This window comes from Brassica oleracea, chromosome C7 (assembly GCF_000695525.1).
Source record: "Brassica oleracea var. oleracea cultivar TO1000 chromosome C7, BOL, whole genome shotgun sequence".
NCBI classification, from domain to species: Eukaryota; Viridiplantae; Streptophyta; class Magnoliopsida; order Brassicales; family Brassicaceae; genus Brassica; species Brassica oleracea.
Genome location: NC_027754.1, coordinates 33,416,422 through 33,436,724, shown reverse-complemented (window position 1 = coordinate 33,436,724; position 20,303 = coordinate 33,416,422). Strand labels below are relative to the sequence as shown.

Here is a 20,303-nt window from a genome sequence, read left to right as displayed (position 1 = left end):
AACAGATCTGGAAAAAAACTCGATGTCATACCTTAAATTGGTGAGATAAGTTCCTTAGCATACATAAGGCTTCTCCAAGCACACAGAATCACAAAGTGGAAAAAGAAAAACAGAACTAAATGCATAAACCTTCTAGGAGCTATTTTGATTTGTGAAACACTTGAACAATGAGACTTGGAGAAGGAATTAAAAAAAAAACAACAAGTCATGGTTATAGAGAAAAGGACAAGGAATTTAAAAACTGAGAGTAGAAGTCTGAATCTTATTATTTTACTAAGACAAGACAACACAAACTTAAATAAACATCTTACATAACTGAACGTAACCGTCTGCAAGTTCCGGAGACTGAAAAATGAAACATAACCAAACTTATCCAACAAGTCATGGTTATAACAAACATACCCGTCCACTTTTACATAGGCACTTATTTATATAACTATATAGGATACTCGACAGGTTGAGTATTTCACTGGTTCAACTTCTCACTCTTTCTTCTCCTTTCCTTAGGCTTTGGACAAACTAGCATATATTTCAGGTTATGCTGCTATATTCCCATCAGGATTCTCAAAATACTCATTTCTGGCTTCAACCTTTCCCACAACAGTCGAGTATCTTCATCACAATCTACCTCCAACTTCCCTAAATTCTTCACAGAGTTCGGTAATTCGCATCCCGAACACATCCTCATCGAGATTTTTTTCAGCTTCTGCAACTTGCCAATCTCTAAAGGCAACTTCTGCAGTGCCAAACAATCAGAAATATCCAGAAACCGTAAATTGCTGAGCCTCTCAGTTGATTCCGGCAGCTCATAGAGATTAATACAAGAACACAACCTCAACACTTCAAGATTACTCAAGTTACCTGTAGCCTTTGGAAGTACAGAGAGCTTGCCACAGTTTGTGATGCTTAGTTTCTTCAATGAAACAACTTCACAGACCCAATCCGGTAACTCATCAAGGTCATAGCAATAATTTATGTCAATCTCCTGTAAACTTGGTAGAGCTTCAGGGATAGCTATCTCTTGTATGTTGTAGGAAACCTCAAGGCCGACTCTGCACATGAACAAAGATAGCTTCTCGATGATGGGACCGTATTATATAAATTACGGAGAGCTGAATATTGTAAAGAATAAAATTGATAAAAGTATACCAAAGATTAAGAAAAGGATGATACAACTGCAGAGGCGAGATATTATCTCTTTCCTTAACTCAAAATACGTCCCGTAGTGCGACGGTTTGATAACGTAATGAGTCCCAAGATACAACTGCAAAAATCTTCTGATTTGCGTCACTCTATCAGAAGCCTCGCGAAACTAGTTTTGTGTATACTCTCAGACTCAAGGAAAATATCAAAGAGAAAGATGAGAAAATAATAAATAATTGTCTCGGGTGTGTTACTTTCTACACAAGTGCTCTCCTTTTATAATCAAAAGGAAGTGCACGTTATGCAATCTAAGGAGTCAGCCAACGTACGAATCAATTGTAGTAATGGCATTGATTTCCAAGATTCTTGTAAGTTAGCTTTGCAAAGTAATGTCTTGATTTTGACCAATTCAACAACCTTTATTATACTTTGCTTGGGTTTATAATTTTATATATAAATATACAAATTATCATGAATAAGAATAACTAAATAAGTTGATTGACATAATGTCCAATTAACAAATTTAAATTCAAATTCCAACCCATATATCCAAAGTGATCTAATTTGCTAAATATTTTATATTTAACCAAATTTAAAACTTTATAAGTTTTGCAAGTCACTCACTTTGGACCTCCATTTCTCATTCAACACAACTCTGATTTTGACAACCAAATACACTAACTCATAGTGTTCACGGTGACGATTGCATCGTGCCCAAGTTCCGGTTCTTCCGACAGACGTCTCCGTCGAAAAACCCATCGGAAAATTGGTCCACACCACTTTGTCAAAAACGAGTTCCAACACTCGAGACTGCCGAGTCGTGAAAGGAGAACGTCCAGCAAGGTGATTGAAACATTTTCAAATATGATCCGTTTTAAGTTGGGTAATGAGCTGAGACACGACAAGTTGGTCAGTTTTGCAGGACCAAGACCGTGATTTATGATAGCCACAACCTTTAGTTTCTTCATAGTAGCAATGAAGTTTGGTAATGCATAGCTTGATGAGGAGAGATTAAGAACTAAAGCCTCAACATTGGGGCATTCCATTTCAGCCCAAATCGATGAGAACAAATCATCTGTAATTAACAAAAAAAAGCTGAGCATTGTTATAGGAAAGTCAAAATTTTAGAACTAGTAAATATAAAAAGTACTACTAACTAACCCTATTCAACTGAGCAGAGAAGTATCATGGACCAAAAGGCTTAGAGCTTTTTATATGTATATAGATTTATAGGGCTATGTCCGCCTATGTGTATATCGGTTTGTAGAGATTAAAAAGGCTATCGTATGGTCATCTTACTCATTCGACAAGTTTTAGTAAGAGAAAACCCTACAAAATGAGGATTTCCTCATATTCGGTTCTCATCTTTTACCTTTTAAAGAGTTTATCAAAATCTATACGTTCAATTTTCAGAAAGAAAAAAAAGAACATGAAAGAATTACCTGTAGAGATAGACAAAAGACTAGCACTTATAGGCTGCATTAGATCCAAACACCAATCTGGAAATGCATCCTCTCTTATCTCCAGGTTGAGCCTTTCTCTTTCATGGTGTTCCTCAGATTTGCTTTGGCAGATAGCCAACTCCCTCAGAATACTATGTTGACTATCTAAGAATCCATTGTAGATACCGTCTTCGTTTTCATTTATCCTGTTTATTTAGCGAATAAATAAATTCCTCTGATGGTAGATATGGCAACAAGGTGCAAAAAGCAATGTTGAAACTAAAACAACATACACTACCTGGGAGGATCAAGTGCAAGAAGATTACGGAAAGCCAGTTCATTGAGGTACTTCACGTACACGGTACTACTTTCATTACCTTTACCGTATAATCCCATCCATATGTCAATTATACTGGAAACACGTATCTTTCCTTGTGTAAGAAATGAGCCAATGTCCAAAAAACAGTCTTTAAGATGGGGTTTCAAGACATTCAAGCTAGGCTGCAAACATTCGATCACATTAGGTTGGGGATTATCAAGAATTGTTTTCTCTTCAAACCAGCTTTTCACTTTGCCTGTGGCCCAATTTACAAATTTTCTTATAAGCTGAAGATCAAGAACTGTTTCCTCTTCAGACCAGCTTATCACTTCTCCTAAACAATCTATAGATTTTCTTACAAGCTGAACACCGATTACTTCAATCAAAAGTGGTAATCCATAGCAACATTTCAGAGTCTGCAATTCATCACCATGTGAAAAGAAATGAAGATGAAATTGGTGTTTCCCAAACATGTAACTGAAGATTTAAAACTTAGAATCTAATAGGTACAATGCTTCACATGCGAAGTTAGAAAAAGATCTTAAATAGTATATAAAAGCTAAGTTAATCCACTTATCACCATTCAGTTTCAGGTTGAAAACTCATCTAATTTAATCAAAGCCAAATCTACAAACCAACCTAATTCATAATCTATTTTGCCTAATTTGAAATTTAAATATATAAGAAAATTGGACCAATCCACTTTAGAAGTTAAGTTGGAAATTGTTCTAACTTAATAGAATTTAGAAATAAGAATTGTTTTTATTATACCTTTTGTATAAGATCTTCATGCTTATGTGATATCCTGCGAAAAAAACATGAAGATGCCCGCTCAATGAGAAGGGACTTAGCATCTTCATCTCCCAAAGGTTTCAAATGATAAATGGGACCAAAACTCGGAAACTCAAACCGAGAAGTCACCAAAATCTTGAAATCCTGTATGTTAATCTGAAACTTCTGAAGAAAGGAATCTGCTCCTAGCCACACATCATCCAACACCAACAATATAGGACCATCTTCTTTAAGTTCCTCAATCAGCTTCCTTAAGCCACCAACTGCTTGAGAATCGTTCTCAAATGTTGGTGCTTCGTAACCGCTGTGCTGGAGTAAAGTCTGTACGATGGTCCTGAAGGTAGGAACCCTTGACACATCACAAAAGAAGATATACTCGAATTTTTCTGCAAATTAATGGAAATTACATGAGAAACCAGAAATCCAAATGCAAGAGTAAGGACATAAAACTTTTAATACCTTTGATCTCATCATCATGACAAAGCTGAGTAACCAAAGTGGTTTTCCGCACCCGGGTGGAGCAGAGACCACGAGATCATCATCACCAAGGAACTTCTTCTTTACCTCCATCAGTGGCAAATCCAAGCCAACGAGAACCTTATCAAGCTTTGGGACCGAACAAAGATCCACATAAACAGGCGGAGAAACACTAAAATAATCGAGCTTCTTTTTGATGCTTTTGAGATGACTCTCAATGGCTTCCCTCGTATACACGGGCAGACAGTCAGACGGCACGTTAGGCGGCATGTCAGACAGCATGTCAGGCGGCAGGGTAGACACCTCGTCAGGTATATCCTCGCAAGCAAACCATCCCTTTTGATGCATAATCAGCCGTTGGTTTCGAAACATAATAAGCTGAAGTTGAATCTGACAGTACTTGAGCATCTTCTTGTTGATTTCCTCTATTTTTCTTGTATATTTAGCTTTTGAGGGTAGGTTCCACCGCTTGACTTGTGAACACTTCCGAACCAGTACACGAGCTTCATTGATTATATCCTTGAATTTCTTTAGTTCTCCAGCACCTGGCAACATCTCGATCTCTTCCATTATCGGAAGCACATCCTCCATCGTCGATGCAAGCTCCATATACACAGATTTGAAAGTCAACACCATCTTAGCCTCTTCAATAACGACTTTCAGGAGCTCAGAGACCACAGCTCCTGCAACAGAACCTACCCCCAAACTAACCACATCGTTCATTTCGTCTCTCACAAGCCCCAAAAGCTTATAACTCTCAGATTTTGTCTGTAGAATCTGAATCTAGCTGAAAATTTATGATGTTAAGAGGGGATGATATGATGTTATAGATAGAAACTTCAATCTACCAACCAAACGACTTCCATTTGCCCCCACCATTTGCCGGGCAGTTAAGATTATATTGATTGACTTTGATAATATAGAAAAAGGTAATAATGACAGGTTTTGTAAGGCAAATAATTATCCGCACAATTGCGAATGGTATATATAAAAATAAATAAATATATAATTCTATTATTATTTATTTGTATTCATTTACGTATTATGTATATAATTAAATTAGCATAAAGACATAAATCAAAACAATACATCTTGTTTATTTACGATACTTTTTGGTAAATAAATAAAAAAATTATTTTATTTATTTTATAGAGAAATTAGGTCTCATGTACCTAGAAAAAACGATAATTAAGTAAATGCCCCAAACACTATTGATAATTTTATAATCCGAAAGTACCCCTGCCCAAGATATCATCTTCCTTCTCTCTTGCTTCAAAGTCTCTTGCCCAGAAAACAATCTTCCTTCTCTATCTCTCGTATCTCCTTATCTAAACACATTTTTTTTCTATTTCTTCTAATTGATTCTTCTTTTCCTTTTTTAAATTTTATTCTTGAGAATTTATTTTCATTTAAGTATTATTTCATTCAATACTATGTCTAGATCTAGTGAGTACTATCTATATATCAACGAGTTCTTCTACATGTCTTCTCCGTCAGTTTGTTCAATGTCAACCTCAATATATGAGAGAAATCTTCGATGCACGTGCTGATAAAAGTGCATGGCCGTGTGAATCAGCTGTATAGTTAAGAAAGAGTGATTTTTTTTCAAGATTGACGGTAACGACTCTTGTTAGTATTTGTAGTTGCTATGTAACTAAGTTTCTGATAAATGTATGATTTAATGCTATAAATTAATTCTTGTAAGCAGATATAAGTTTCGTTAGTTGTTATCAGTGAAAATGTGCCGCTAGTTGACATAGGTAGCAATAGCTGATACGTGGTTCTTTAGATGCTACCAAATAGGTTACAAGACCAAATAACTCATTATGTATTTAGATTATATAATCTTAACAGTTAATCATTATTATATCATATAAACTAATAAATCACATCTAATTTAATGTTTTACATAAAATATCATATTTGGTCGAGGTCCTTACCTTTGTTACTTTATAAGTGTATTTTCTAATAAATTAATTATCTATTAAAATTTCATAACATTTTACGTTAAAACTTAGCTTTACACTCCTCTTGTTAGAAAAAAAATAGATGTGTTAGGTGTTACACGGTTTCTTAGATGCTACAAAATAAGTTATCAGGTTAATTAAATCATTATCTATTTAACTTATATTTTTTTTAACGGTTAACAACTATTGTATCATATATAAACCAAAAATTTACATCTAATACTATATTTTCTATGGTAAATAACATATTAGATTGTTTTCGTTTCATGATAAAGTATATTTTCTACTAAACTAGTTATCCATTAATAATTCACGTAACAGTTAACATTAAAATTTAGCGTAGTACTGTAACCAATCACAATTCCTAATTTATCAATTTGAGATCCATAAATTAGGAAAAAAAAACTTTTTCATTTTGTTTGAGATTGTTAGATGGTAGAGCGTTGTGGCAGATTTAGCTTTTGGAGTTTATGATTCATTGACATATGGCTGGCGTATTCAACAACGAAGTGATGTGAAGGTAATGAAGACGAGTTGAAAAAGAGGAGTTTAATGTAAGATTTGTGCAGGAAATGGAGTTGGAAAAAAATGGAAAATTTGATGAGAAAATTGACTATGTATTTGAGAAACAAAAAGATTTTACTAAGATTGAGAAGGGATCAATATCTTGTGAGAAAAAGTTGTTAAATTTTTTGAAAAGAAATGATCGACAGTGATAGAGAAATCGGGAAAGAAAAAAGAAAGAAAGAGAAAGAAAATGGATGTTCTGGGCAGAGTTAGATGCAAGGGCAGAGGCAAGAGCAGGGACAAAACCGTCAGTTTATGTACATTTGCTACAGATTTTGCTGGTTTATATGCTATTCAAGGTAGTTTCTTAATATTAGTCATCATGATGTATATACAGCAAATTATCTCTATTTTATATGGTATATAACTAAATTTCAATGACATGTACATAGATATATAGTATATTTTAATATAAATATTTATTATTGAGAATTCATACTCATATGATAAACACAAAATTTCTAATGTGCGATTTTTTTAGTGCAAATTTCAAAATTAAAATATTAAGGTCTCAATATTCTTTTAATAGAAATTTAGAAATTACCATATTGAAGTATTTTTCTATGTTATATAGTTTAATTTTAAAGTATATTAATATATAATATGAATGTCTAGTAAATGAGACTTCATATTCATACGATTTATGATTATTTTTATCTTGTTATTACCAAAAAAAAGTTAAACCATTGATCATAAAATGTTAGTGTGAGACATTTAACGTTTTTAGTAATTTATAGTCGTTTTTAAAATTCAAAATGTAACATATAAGAATTTTTTTTATTATATGGTTAATGTGGTTGTTTAATATCTTTTAATAATATAAATTAAACAAAAAGAGCTAAGATACAAGAATTATTATCAAATATTTATTATTCATAATCATTAATTTTCATATCTACGTTAATCATATTAGGCAATTCCGTAGCTTTTATTTAAGGAAAGTGCGAGAATATTCTTTTTGTACTCTATTTATCAATTTGATAGTTAGTTTAATAAAAATTATAATATAAGTTAAGAAGAATCAACATATTTTTCTAAGAATTCTTAATTTCATTCTCATAGTGACACGTGACTACAAAACAATGTTGTAATGTTTCTCAATTAATATATAAAGGATTACAAATATGTGAAATATTATAGAGGATTCTACCACCAACATTTCTATCTATTTTATAAGGATTCACGACTGATTGCACCAACTTCACATCTGGTTGCATTACCAGAGCCATCATGTGTGATCCACATTTGATGGTTCCCACTGGCCCATAAACATTTTCTCTATTAATTTGTATAATTTCAATTTCTTCAGAATTTAAAACACAGAACTTCTGATGTAAAAACATTAATAAACACTTAGTTAGACAAGTTTAGAATGCACATTTTTAAAACAAATAATATAAATAGTATTTGACTGATAAAAATAATATTATAAAATATTAAATAAATATTTGATTGCTAAAAACATGTAACTATAAAAGTTTTTTGGGGAAAAATAATTATAAAAGTTAGGTCAATTTAAAATTAAGAATTTTCTTTTTAGTTTAATTTGAGTGGTAAACTGAAATAATCTAATATAAAAAAATGGTCTGTGAAAAATTTATTTACAGAAACATGCTTAAAAATATAAACCACTGTTGAAAATAATTGAATTTTCAATTAAATAACGTATTCGATGTAGAAATAGAATTGATGCATTTTTATTGTTTCTACTATTTTCCTACGTTGATTTCACCAAATATTCTTTTTACTTTTACATATGATGTTTTGTAGTTTTTAAATTGGTTTTTGTTTTCTATTTTCAAAAAAAAATTATTGTGTAATCAGTATTTGTATAAAAATAACTCCCTAATACTTAGGAAAACTATTTTAAAATTTAGGTCAATTTAAATTTCAATTTTAGTTTGATTTAAGTGGTAAAAATGAAATAACCTAATACTTAAAAAGAATTGGTTTGTGAGAGAAGTTATTTTACAAAAGTTTCTTAAAATATAAATTACTAATAAGAATAATTGAATTTTCAATTAAAGAACATATTCAGCATAGAGTTTTTGACTTTTACACATGATTTTCCTATGTTGATTTTTTGTCAAATATTCTAAGTTCAATTAAAGATCATTCTCATTATTCCAACTTTTCCTATGTTGAATTCGTCAAAAAAATTTTTTTTTACTTTTACACTTTATTTTGTTTGCAGTTTTTAAATTGGTTTTTGTTTTCTCTTTCAAGAAAAGAAATTATTGTGTAATCAGTATTTGTATAAAAATAATTCCCTAATACTGAGGAAAACTATCTTAAAACTTAGGTAAATTTAAATTTAATTTTTATTTTTATTTTAAGTGGTAAAAATGAAATAATCTAATACTTAAAAAATAATTAGTTTGTGAAAAAGTTATTTAACTAAAAGTTTCTTAAAATAAAAATTACTAATAAGAATACTTGACTTTTACTCATGATTATCCAATGTTGATCGAGTCGAATATTTTTAATTCAATTAAATAACATTTTCTCTATTGAAGGAAAAGTACTTTTTGAATTTAATTACTATCATGTCAGTACACACGAATGTGACTTCATTTTGCATGAAGTTTGTGATAATCTTCATACAAAGAAAACTTCATCCCTCAAACCCTCACCGATTCAACTATCTACTACGCAAGACGTTATCTGTTGTCTGTATTGCCGACAAACCTTCAATGGTTTCGCATACTTGCATGAAGGTTTTATATTGATGTACAATGTGCTTTGATTCTTGAAGGATAATGAAAGATTTCTGGTATACGATATAAATGTTTAATATAATTGATTTGGTTACATATATCGTTAAAGTGCGCTTATTTTTCAGGCACATATCCAAAAAAAAAAATTCAGAGTTAAGCGAGTTAAAGAATGATTGACCTATTAGAAAATATTCGCGATACCGTACTAAAAGTCATGTGATGATCGTAAGGTCAGTGAAATTTAACGCACAAGCGACAAATTGATACCCACGGGCCGAGTGAGCATACATGGGAAACTGCTACAGAACATCGTACGGCTTTGGGCTTTATACTACAAGCACGTCCAATGGATTTTACAAGTTTGTGAAACAAGTAACTATTTAAATATTATCGTTAGGATTACCAAATACGAGCAATATCTAGTTAGCGTTGTATAAATATGAGGCTGTACAACTTTGTAAAGATAATTTTTGATTATTGAATATAAACCTTAGAACTTTTCAGTTCATCTTCCTTGTCTTAGGTATTCTTTGGAATCAACGTTTATTAAGAATCTTTTTTTAAACGGCTATTCTTCGGAATCAACGGTCATCGAGTTCTCGTCGAGCAGCTAATCAAATAGTTTGAAGCTACGCCAGTTTGGTATTAGAGCAACTACATTCCTGCTGGATTTTTTTTTCTTTTTCTTTTCTCAAGGAATTTAACAGCTTTCTCATCTCAATGGATCAAAGCAACAGCAAATCACTACAAGATCTGTTTTCACGAAGTGTTGAAAATCTGTACATATCAGTTTCTCAGAGAGCTTCGCTTCTTTTGCCGTGGGTGTGATGCAGTACTCTTCGCTGCCACTGTAATGTTCTTCTTCAGCTTCCGTGTCTCTCTCGGTCCTTTTCAGTTTGGTCTTCACTGGCTTTAGTGAAGCCCGTATAGAGATCTCGGCGATGACCCATTTGCTACCGTCGGTGTCTAATCCTCTACAGACTAGTGATTTCTTCGAAGTTTCCATAGTATGCGGAGGAAAAGAGACACGAAGATGAGGGGGAAATTAAATTGGAAGAAGATTGTATTGCTCGATTCGAGGAAGGAGAGGGAGTAAGTGGAAGGAAAGTAAGCGAAAATATTATTTCTTTTAGAGACACGTTTGGAATTTTACAAGTTGATTGCTAATAAGGTGTGTACGTCTATTTTTTGGCGCTGAATCTTATATCATAACGGTTCTTTTTCCCGCTGAATCTTATATCATAACGGCGCTGAATCTTATATCATTGTAAGATCATCTTTATTAATTGAAATAATATTTTAAGTTACCCACTTCAAAAAAAAAAATATTGTTCAAAAAAATTGAACGAATTACCAAAAGTTTGTAACGCAAAGTGCAAAAAGAAAACAGAACTAAATGCGTAAAACCTTCTATTGATTTGTGAAACACTTGAACAGTGAGACTTGGACAAAAGATTTTAAAACAGAGAGTAGAAGTGTGAAACATATTATTTTACAAAGATAACACAGACTTAAATAAACATCTTACATAACTGAACGTAACCGTCTGTAAGTTCTGGAGACTGAACAATGAAACATAACTACATTTTTACCAAAAAAAAACATAACCAAACTTAACCAACAAGTCATGTTTATAACAAACATCCCCGTGCACTTTTACATATGCACTTATTTATATAACTATATAGGATACTCGACTGGTTGAGTCTTTCAGTGGTTCAGCTTCTGAGTATTTCAGGTTATGCGGCTATTTTTCCATCATGATTCTCAAATTCCTCATTTCTGGCTCCAACCTTTCCCACAACAGTCCAGTTTCTTCATCACATTTTACCACCAAATTCTTTAAATTCCTCACTGAATTGGGTAATTCGCATACCGAACATCTCCTCATCGAGATTTGATCTAGCTTCCGCAACTTCCCAATCTCTAAAGGCAACTTTTTGAATGCTAAGCAATCAGTAATATCTAGAAACCGTAAATATTCAGGCAATTCACAAAGATTAATGCAAGAACATAACCTCAGCACTTCAAGATTACTCAAGTTACCTATAGCCTTTGGAAGTACGGAGAGCTTGCCACAATTTGTGATGCTAAGTTTCTTCAGTGAAACAACTTCAGAGACCCAATCCGGTAACTGCTCAAGATCATAGCAACAATTTATGTCAATCTCCTGTAAACTTGGTAGAGCTTCAGGGATAGCAATCTCTTCTATGTTGTAGGAAACTTCACTGAAACTGGACATGAACAGAGATAGCTTCTCGAGACTGCCGAGCCGTGATAGGAGAATGTCCACCAAAGTGATTGAAATTTTCTCAAGTCTGATCCGTTTTAGGTTGGGTAACGAGCTGAGGCACGACAGGTTGGTCAACTTTGCTGGACCAATACCGTGATTTATGATAATCACAACCTTCAGTTCCTTCATTGTAGCAATGAAGTTCGGTAATGCATAGCTTGTTGAGGAGAGATTAAGAACTAAAGCCTCAACATTGGGGCAATCCATTGCAACCCAAGTCGATGAGAACAAATCATCTGTAACAAAGAAAAAACTGAGCAACGTTATGGGAAAGTCATATTTTTAGAAGCAGTATATATAAAAGGAATTACTAACTGATTCTATTCGAGTAAGCAGACAAGTATAATATATACAGTTTAGCTATTGTAATTTATTTAAGGACCATAAATGGAACTGTCTCGGTGAGAAAGGACTCTCCCAGACACTACTCCCAATGCAAAAAAGCAACGTCTCTAACGTTTCAAATTAGTGACAATGACATCTCAGAGAAGTTCCGTTTTTGGCAAGTATCCTCCGGTCCTTCATCTAATCTCACTTGGAAACCCTATTTCTTTTCTGGAAATAGCATCCTCCGGAGAGTTCACCTTCTACAGATCTCAAGCCTCTCCATATTCATCGTCGAAATTATCTTCTTCTGCTCCATCCTGATACGCACGAGAGAGTTGAAGATACCACATCTCAAATCCTGTTACTCACCGAGCTGATCTGAGCAACAAACCTGCAAGGAAACATGGCAAGACGCTTGTCAAGAGAAGAAAAGGGGAAAGGACCGATGTCTGAAGATAAAGAAACTCACATAAAAAGAATCAAAGCCCCTAGTGTTGATAACTCTGCTCTTATCAAAGAAAACGCGAAGACTCTCATTGGACGCGTCACCAACCCACATGAACAAAGAATTTGGGCTCTCATTCCAGCCTTACCTCGCAAATGGCACCTACAGGGGAGAGCCACAGGATCAGATCTAGGTAATGGCTGCTTTCAGTTCAGATTTGAGAAAGAGGAGGAATTACAAAGAGTGTTGGATAACGGCTCCTACCACTTTGCTTACTGGATGGTCATCATCCAAAGGTGAGAACCAGTTATAGCGACAACATTCCCTTCACAGATCTCCTTCTGGATCCGCATCAAAGGCATACCTCTTCACTTCTGGCTTGAAGACATGGTATGTAAAATAGGGAAGGATCTAGGAACGCTCCTAGACCATGAACTCACCAAGACGACAGCAACGGTTAAAGTGCTAGTTGATGGGCTAAAACCTCTGATAAAAGAAGCAATCATAGAATTTGATTCGGGGGAAGAGAGTCTTATGTACCTGGAATATGAAAAGCTAGATAATCACTGTTCCTCTTGCTACTCCCTCTCACACTTGAAGAGAGATTGCCCTACAAACTTAAGGGATACACCACGAGCAGAGCAGCTACAAGATAAGGAAACGTCAAAACATAGAGAGGTTTCATACTCTGAGATGGAGAAGGAACGTCACCGTGGTAGACACGGAGCTCCTGAGCAGCGTAGTAGAAAAGTTACACCCTTACCGCCAAGAGATGGCAGATCTATGCCTACTAAAGACCTGAAAGCTGCAGCTTTCCATGAAAGGATTAACCGCCACGGTAACATTTTTGGGGCTAGAGTGGAAACAAAACAGACTAGAGTTCCCCCTCCATCGAAAACTCTAGAAAGACCAAGGGAGGAACATCTCCCTTGGAGAGGAAAAATGCTGGAAAGTGTACCTGAACCTCACAGTTTGAGCTCCCCACCCTACACAAAGAAAAGAGACCCAGTGTCAGAAAGAGATTTGCAGAGGAGACCCCCTTTTCCGCAGAGAGGCCTCAGTGAATGGAGATTAAAGCAAACAACATTACCTCAACCGACAATAGAGACAACGGGCCCGTCCAGAGCAAAACCTCAAACCCCTGTATCTACAAACACAACTTTTCAGACTTCACAAAGGGTCTTACAGGAGCGAACAGAAGAGCAAATTCTAAATGATCTAAACGAGGCAACCATGCTTTACCTGAACTGTCCAGAACCCACTGAAGCAGCAGCGAGGAGACAGAGGGTTCTGGCAGGGGATGCTCGAGGACAAACAGAAGAAGCGGTGGCTCGTCTCATGAAACAGCAGGGGCCCCCTGAAGCAGTAGAAAGAAGAGGATCTCCGCAGTTAGGTCAAACTCCTACGATCCCATCTAAGGAACAAGTAATGCGGGAACTTCAGGAAGTCACAAAGCAATACCTTAGCTGTACTGATCCAGTGGAGGCGGTGGCCAGAAGACAACATGTTTTACTGGGTGACGCGGAAGGATTATTGGAAAAAACGGCGGACTCTATTATGGCTGCCGCAGCCGAGCAGAGACGCCCACTATCACCATGGGAGCGGGGTATTAGATCGGTGAGTCCTCCGGGAATTGACTTTAATATAGCAATGCAACCATCAGACATAGAGGTCACACCCCCACCAAGTTTGAGAAGCCTCGAACCGTACCATCAAAACGCGGCACATCCTTTGTGCAACACAGAACCCCTGCTGGAGAATACCAACTCTCCACGTCTCAAGTCACTCATTATAAGTTCCTCAGAGGGTCCAGAGAAGGAACAAGAGACAGCATCAAATGATCTTGAGGTGGCAGATGATGAGGAAACCCTACAGAATTTCAAAAACAAAGCCAAAAACAAAGTATCAAAGCAAGGCAAGAAATGCTCACAACGACTGTCTCCTAATATTCTCAGAGGAACAAGCATTAAAAAAAGAAAACTGTCACAGATACAACACTCACCAGGAAATGGGAGAAAGCGGCTAACGGGTGAATCCTCAAAAGTTCGTATGACATCAGGAGAAGCAAAAAGAGATTGTTAAAACACGTTTTACGTGTTGGTCGGCATGGACGGTGACGGCATGGACGGTGAGCTGAAATTGTTGACGTTGGTTTTGTCAAAGATTGTGAGCCACCAAACACCTTCTTCATGCTTATAAAAGGAGAGCTGAGGTGAAGAGGAAAATCATCCCAAAACAAGAAAACAGAGAGAAAGAACGAGAGAGGAGAGGAGAAGAAAAAGGAAGAAAGAAAAGAAAAAAAAAAAAACTTTTTTTTCTCACAAAAAAAATCTTCTTTAAGAAATTACTAGTAATTTCTGAGTGTATTTGGGATCGGGGTGTGAGTTGTGAGCTTGTAAAAATTCCCTGGTTAATAATAAAAGATCTGTAGCAGGTCCGGAGACGTAGGCATCATTGGCCGAACTCCGTTAACAATTTGGTGTGTGTGCTTCTTTCCCGCTCCCATAAATTCTGGCTTTCCGCAAAATTTGACCGCGTATTTCCTAACAACTACAGCATCTTGCCCAAGACTGGTGATGTTTGGGCAATATACAGAAACTGGAGTAATGACCTTGAAGCCGTTGATCTGAAGTCCCAGACTTATGACCTTGTGGAAGTTCTTGATGATAAACTGGACTACAAGGTTCTGCTGTTGGCTCCTGATGGTGGCTTTAAATCAGCGGATTCTGCAGGTGTTCGTTCGGTGTATATGGCCGCTGCTGGGCATTGGACTGATGGTGCCGATGTGAGATTCACAATCCCAAAATGTGAAATGCTCAGATTCTCGCATCAAGTTACTACTTCGAGAGTAACAAAAGAGGTACATGGAACTTGGCAAGAAGTATATGAACCTGCTATTGAGGCATTGCTTGGTTTGAGCTGTGCGGTTGGTGTTGGTGAGAAGAGAAAGATGAATGAGCATGGTGAAAGTTGCAGTACTGGATATGATGGTCTGAAGTTTAATGACTTTGAGAAACTGAGGAAAGAAGTAAACTTTTCGGTCGGGCAGACTTGGGCTCTTTATGATAAAGTGGATGGAATGCCTAGATTGTATGCCCGGATCCGAAAAGTTTCAACTCCTACCTTTGGCCTTAGGATCACGTACTTAGAGCCAGATCCAGATGATGAGAAACAGATCCAATGGCTTGAAGAAGACTTGCCTGTTTCTGCTGGTCAGTTCAAGCTTGGGAAACATCAGAACACATAAGACCTTTCCCTATTCTCACATGTTGTACACTGCAAGGAAGGAATCAACACAGGCCATCTCATTGTTTCCCCGAGAAAAGGCGAGACTTGGGCTCTATTCAAAAACTGGGATATCAACTGGTCTTCACAGCCAGATTCTCACCGCAGTTACGAGTATGAATTTGTTGAGATTACGCTGACAAAGCTGGTGTTTCTGTTGCATTCTTGCATAAAGCAAAAGGGTACGCAAGTGTCTTCTTTCGGATGGGAACTGGTCATGCAGACATATTTCGCATTTTACCTCACAGATTGTATCAATTCTCCCACAGTGTTCCTTTCTTCAAACTGACTGGAATTGAAGGTGTGCCTAAAGATGCTTATGAGCTGGACAAAGCTGCATTACCTGAAACAATTGAAGATACAATAGTGCCTCACATCTATTAGCAAAGCTTACAACTTCAAACTCTGGGAGTAATAGAAAAGCTAAACCTCAAACCATCTACTTTGCTAGTAAGGGGAAGGTTTTTCAAATAGTCTAGATTTGGTCATTTTGCAGTGGTCATGAGTTTCCTCTGTACTACGGTAAGATACAAAAGATCACTTTCACTCGGGTGCTCCATCAGAAGGCAGTCTACAAACTACACGTACGTCGGTTAAAACCTGCTTGTTTCCCTCTGGATGTGATCCAGTATGAAGACAAGAAAATGCCTGTTGGTTGTGGAACTTACTACGCGAGAAATGCTCTAGAAATCATAACTACAGATGATGTTTCACATCAGGTAGTGCCTGAAACCTCCATTGATGGTAATGAATATACGATTCTGCCCAAGATTGGAGAAGTGTGGGTGATATACAGATTCTGGAGTGAATACATGGAGTTTAGGAAAGTTGGTGTGTGCAGCTATGACGTTGTTCAAGTTCTTGATGACACTTTAGGGTATAAGGTCTTATTACTAGAGCGTGAGCCCAGTTGTGATGATGATGAAGAAAGTTTACTCTTTAGGGAAGTTACGGAGTACAAACATAACGAGATTGATGGGTCGGAGCCGATATTTACAATCACGAATTCAGAGAGACTCAGGTTCTCGCATAAGGCTCCTGCTCGGCGTGTGACCAAAGAGATATACGGAGAGCTGAAAGACCTGATTGAAGTTGATTCAGGAGCATTGGCTTTTATCTTGACGCATGAATCTATGTGAAAAGGGTTTTTTTATTGTGTTATGGTGCATGTATGTATGAACTATGATACAAAACAGCAAGTATGGTGTTAACTATCTATAGCATTTGCTACCATAACGTAGATGTAGCCTTCTCTTCCTGCTGTTTTAGACTTCATTGATCTCTCTGCTGTTTTAGACTCTAATATAATCTTTGGCACTTTGGTAAACTATATAAATCTTAATAGATTTGTTTCCCGCTGTTGGATAAACTTTGATCGAAACGGTTCATGGACTTGATTAACAAGAGGAGATCTTCCAAGTTCTGCTCGAAGAAGCAAAAGATAGTTACCAAGAGGAGATTGTCATTGCGCTACAAAGCAACACCATCGAAGATATCTCTAACAATGTTGCAAGTTTGGCTGGATGGATCACCACATGGCAGCCATGAGAAGTGAGGGTCATCATACTGGAATGTTGATGACAATGCTAAAGCTTCAGCTTTTAGTAGTTTCTTTTGATGGGTTCTGTGTGTTGGTCTTGCTTGCAATATGTATACTAATGTTCTGAAAAACAATGCAGCTGTTGCAATCAGCTTACGTATGTTCCCTTTGATACTTATTAAAAGAAAGCTTGTGTTATCCTCCTCATTGTGTTGTAATGTGCAAAGTGAAAACCTAGATGTTCTGATAATTGATGATTGAGAAATATATATAATCTGGATCACACTCAGCCTTCATGGTCATGGACTCATGGGTCAATGCAGTATGGTATTAGTCACTAGTACGTAACTCAGTTTAATCACATCCTGAGCTCAAAAGTCGAATATACTTGAAGAAGCAAAGTCTGTGTCTCTCTCTTCTTGTCGTCATTATTTCTGAGAAATTTGATTATAATAGTAGACTAGACTAGGTAGTAATCCGCGCGCGGAGTGAGATCCTTATTCCAACCTTATAAACAAAATTTTGTGTTAGATAGATTTTTTTTGTTAAAATATAAATTTTTGTCTATTACATAATAGAGATTCCGAAATTTAAATTTGTTTTAGGTAATATTATTGTCATATATTTGTTAGGTGGACATAAATAATAAAATGGGTCATTGTGTTCATCTTCCTTTATAGAGATATATGTCGAACATGCATCCCATTGGTTTCATGGACTTTAAGATTTGAATAGAATGATCTATAATTCAGTTATATATGCGGTATTTAGTTGATGAGAAACATACTGAATTTATATTTGTTTTATGTTAAAAATGAAAACTCATGTTAGAATCAATGAGAACCATTTTAATGGTTACATAGACCACCAGAAACAAAAATACTATTTCCAAAGTCCTATGATTTTCTCCTTTATCTTCCACATTGCTTTTTGAATGGTTTCAAATCTGCAAGAAAGATGAAGCTCGCCATTAGTGAATCTATAATGAACTCGGATACTGATATGTTTGTGAGTGTGAATTATGATGAAGAGATGTACGACTATATATATATCGAGCAAAGAGAATATAAGGTTTTGATGTGAATTTTTTTTTTTAATGTCAAAGATATTTATCCCCATATAAACTTTCCCTTACAGAAATTGGAAAGTAAATTAGTGATTTCTGAAATTAATATGCCTAAATTAGTGAAAGTACGTATACATACTTTCAAAAAATCTTCTTTAAGAAATTACTAGTAATTTCTGAGTGTATTTGGGATCGGGGTGTGAGTTGTGAGCTTGTAAAAATTCCCTGGTTAATAATAAAAGATCTGTAGCAGGTCCGGAGACGTAGGCATCATTGGCCGAACTCCGTTAACAATTTGGTGTGTGTGCTTCTTTCCCGCTCCCATAAATTCTGGCTTTCCGCAAAATTTGACCGCGTATTTCCTAACAAAAAAAGGGTCAGGAAGGGAAAAGGAAGCCCCAACTTCTGCCTTGAACCCTCCCATTCAGTTAATTCCAGCGATGCTAGGGGAAAACAAGGAAACCAAGGGGCAGAATCCAAAAAAACCATGCCAACTCAAACAAAGAATGCAGCAAGATCTTCACGTCAAGGATCAATGCCTCCGGCCGGTAATGATACACCTGATTCAAGCAAGAAACAGGATTTTCGGTCAGAGCTACACCAGGTTCCTTAGGAATCCTGAGCTGGAACTGTTGTGGGTTGGGGAATCCCATTACAGTCCAGCGCTTAAAGGAGTTGCAGAGGAGGAACTCACCAGATGTAACTTTCCTTATGGAGACAAAAAACCCTACAGAGATGGTGTTGAAAGAACTCTATTGGTTTCAAAGCTACAACTACGCTGCTGTTGTTCCCCATAGCCCCGGAGGAGGAGGCCTCTTCCTTGCCTGGAAAAAAGACATCGATCTCACGGTTAAACATGCAACAAAGAATTACATTGATACAAGGATAATGTTTAAAGGCATCAGTTTCCATGCAACCTTTGTGTACGGGGAGCCAGAGGTTTCAAAAAGATTACAAGTTTGGAATGAGATATCTAATCTACACTCAAAAAATGGAGGACCATGGTTTCTTACTGGAGATTTCAATGAAATTATTGACAACAGTGAAAAGAGCGGAGGCCCAGATAGAGCAGAAGGAACCTTCGGAGCCTTTAGATCCTTTCTTTCTCAAAATGATCTTTTTGACCTCAAACACTCAGGCAGCTATCTATCTTGGAGGGGAAAGAGACATACGCACCTAGTCTTGTGCAGACTTGATAGAGCTCTAAGCAACAGTGATTGGGCTGATCTATTCCCAGCGTGTAGAAGTCAATACCTCAAGTACGAAGGGTCTGATCACAGGCCTCTCCTCTCGCTCCTGGATACATCAAAAAAGAAAAGTGTAAAGATCTTTAGATTCGACAGACGACTAAATGATAACATGGAAATAAAGAAACTGGTATCTTCAGTCTGGACGAGAAATGAAAACTTATCAGTTGAGGCTCGGCTCTCTTTATGTCGTCAGGCCATTTGCAAATGGTGCAGAGATTCTACGAGAACAGCCAGAAGGGCCAGGAGGACATACGTAACAGACTTGATGCTGCTTTGTCTGATCTACAACCAGATGAAACTTTGATTCAGAAGCTCAACTCAGACCTTCTCCAGCTCTACAAAGCAGAGGAATATTTCTGGAAACAAAGAAGCAGACAATTATGGTTAAGTCTGGGAGACTCAAACACGGGCTATTTCCATGCTATCTCAAAAGGTAGATCTACACAGAACAGACTCTCTGTCATTGAAGATAAGGATGGCTTACCACACTACGAAGAAGAACAAATAGCGAACATCATCTCCTCTTTCTACGCAGATCTGTTCAAATCATCAGAGTATCTCGGGAATCAGATAGTTCATGGGGCTATACAACCTTGCATAACATCAGAGCAAAATGAGAAACTGATAGCTATTCCACAAGAGAGAGAGATCACCGAAGCCACATTCTCGATAA

At 36.3% G+C, this 20,303-nt stretch overlaps 1 protein-coding gene and 2 pseudogenes across 5 annotated transcripts in view; 1 reads left to right on the top strand and 2 right to left on the bottom strand.

Moving 5' to 3' along the window:
* Positions 1–248: 248 nt before the first annotated feature.
* Positions 249–5,064, bottom strand: LOC106301736 (annotated as a pseudogene).
* Positions 5,065–10,926: 5,862 nt separating this feature from the next.
* LOC106305887 (probable disease resistance protein At5g66910) overlaps positions 10,927–20,303 on the bottom strand; it is a 31,716-nt gene continuing 22,339 nt past the window's right edge. The window contains exons 4-9 of one of the 5 annotated variants that reach the window (XR_001263081.1): positions 13,951–14,358; positions 13,580–13,846; positions 13,201–13,475; positions 12,754–13,134; positions 12,514–12,651; positions 12,016–12,435 (exon numbers count right to left, since the gene is read on the bottom strand). The gene's annotated coding sequence lies outside the window, so the exon portion shown is untranslated. Of the gene's footprint in view, positions 11,954–12,015; positions 12,436–12,513; positions 12,652–12,753; positions 13,135–13,200; positions 13,476–13,579; positions 13,847–13,950; positions 14,359–20,303 lie in introns of those variants that run through there. The other 4 variants (XR_001263083.1, XR_001263082.1, XR_001263080.1 and 1 more) reach the window with 4 other exon arrangements.
* LOC106303133 lies at positions 15,017–16,913 on the top strand (annotated as a pseudogene).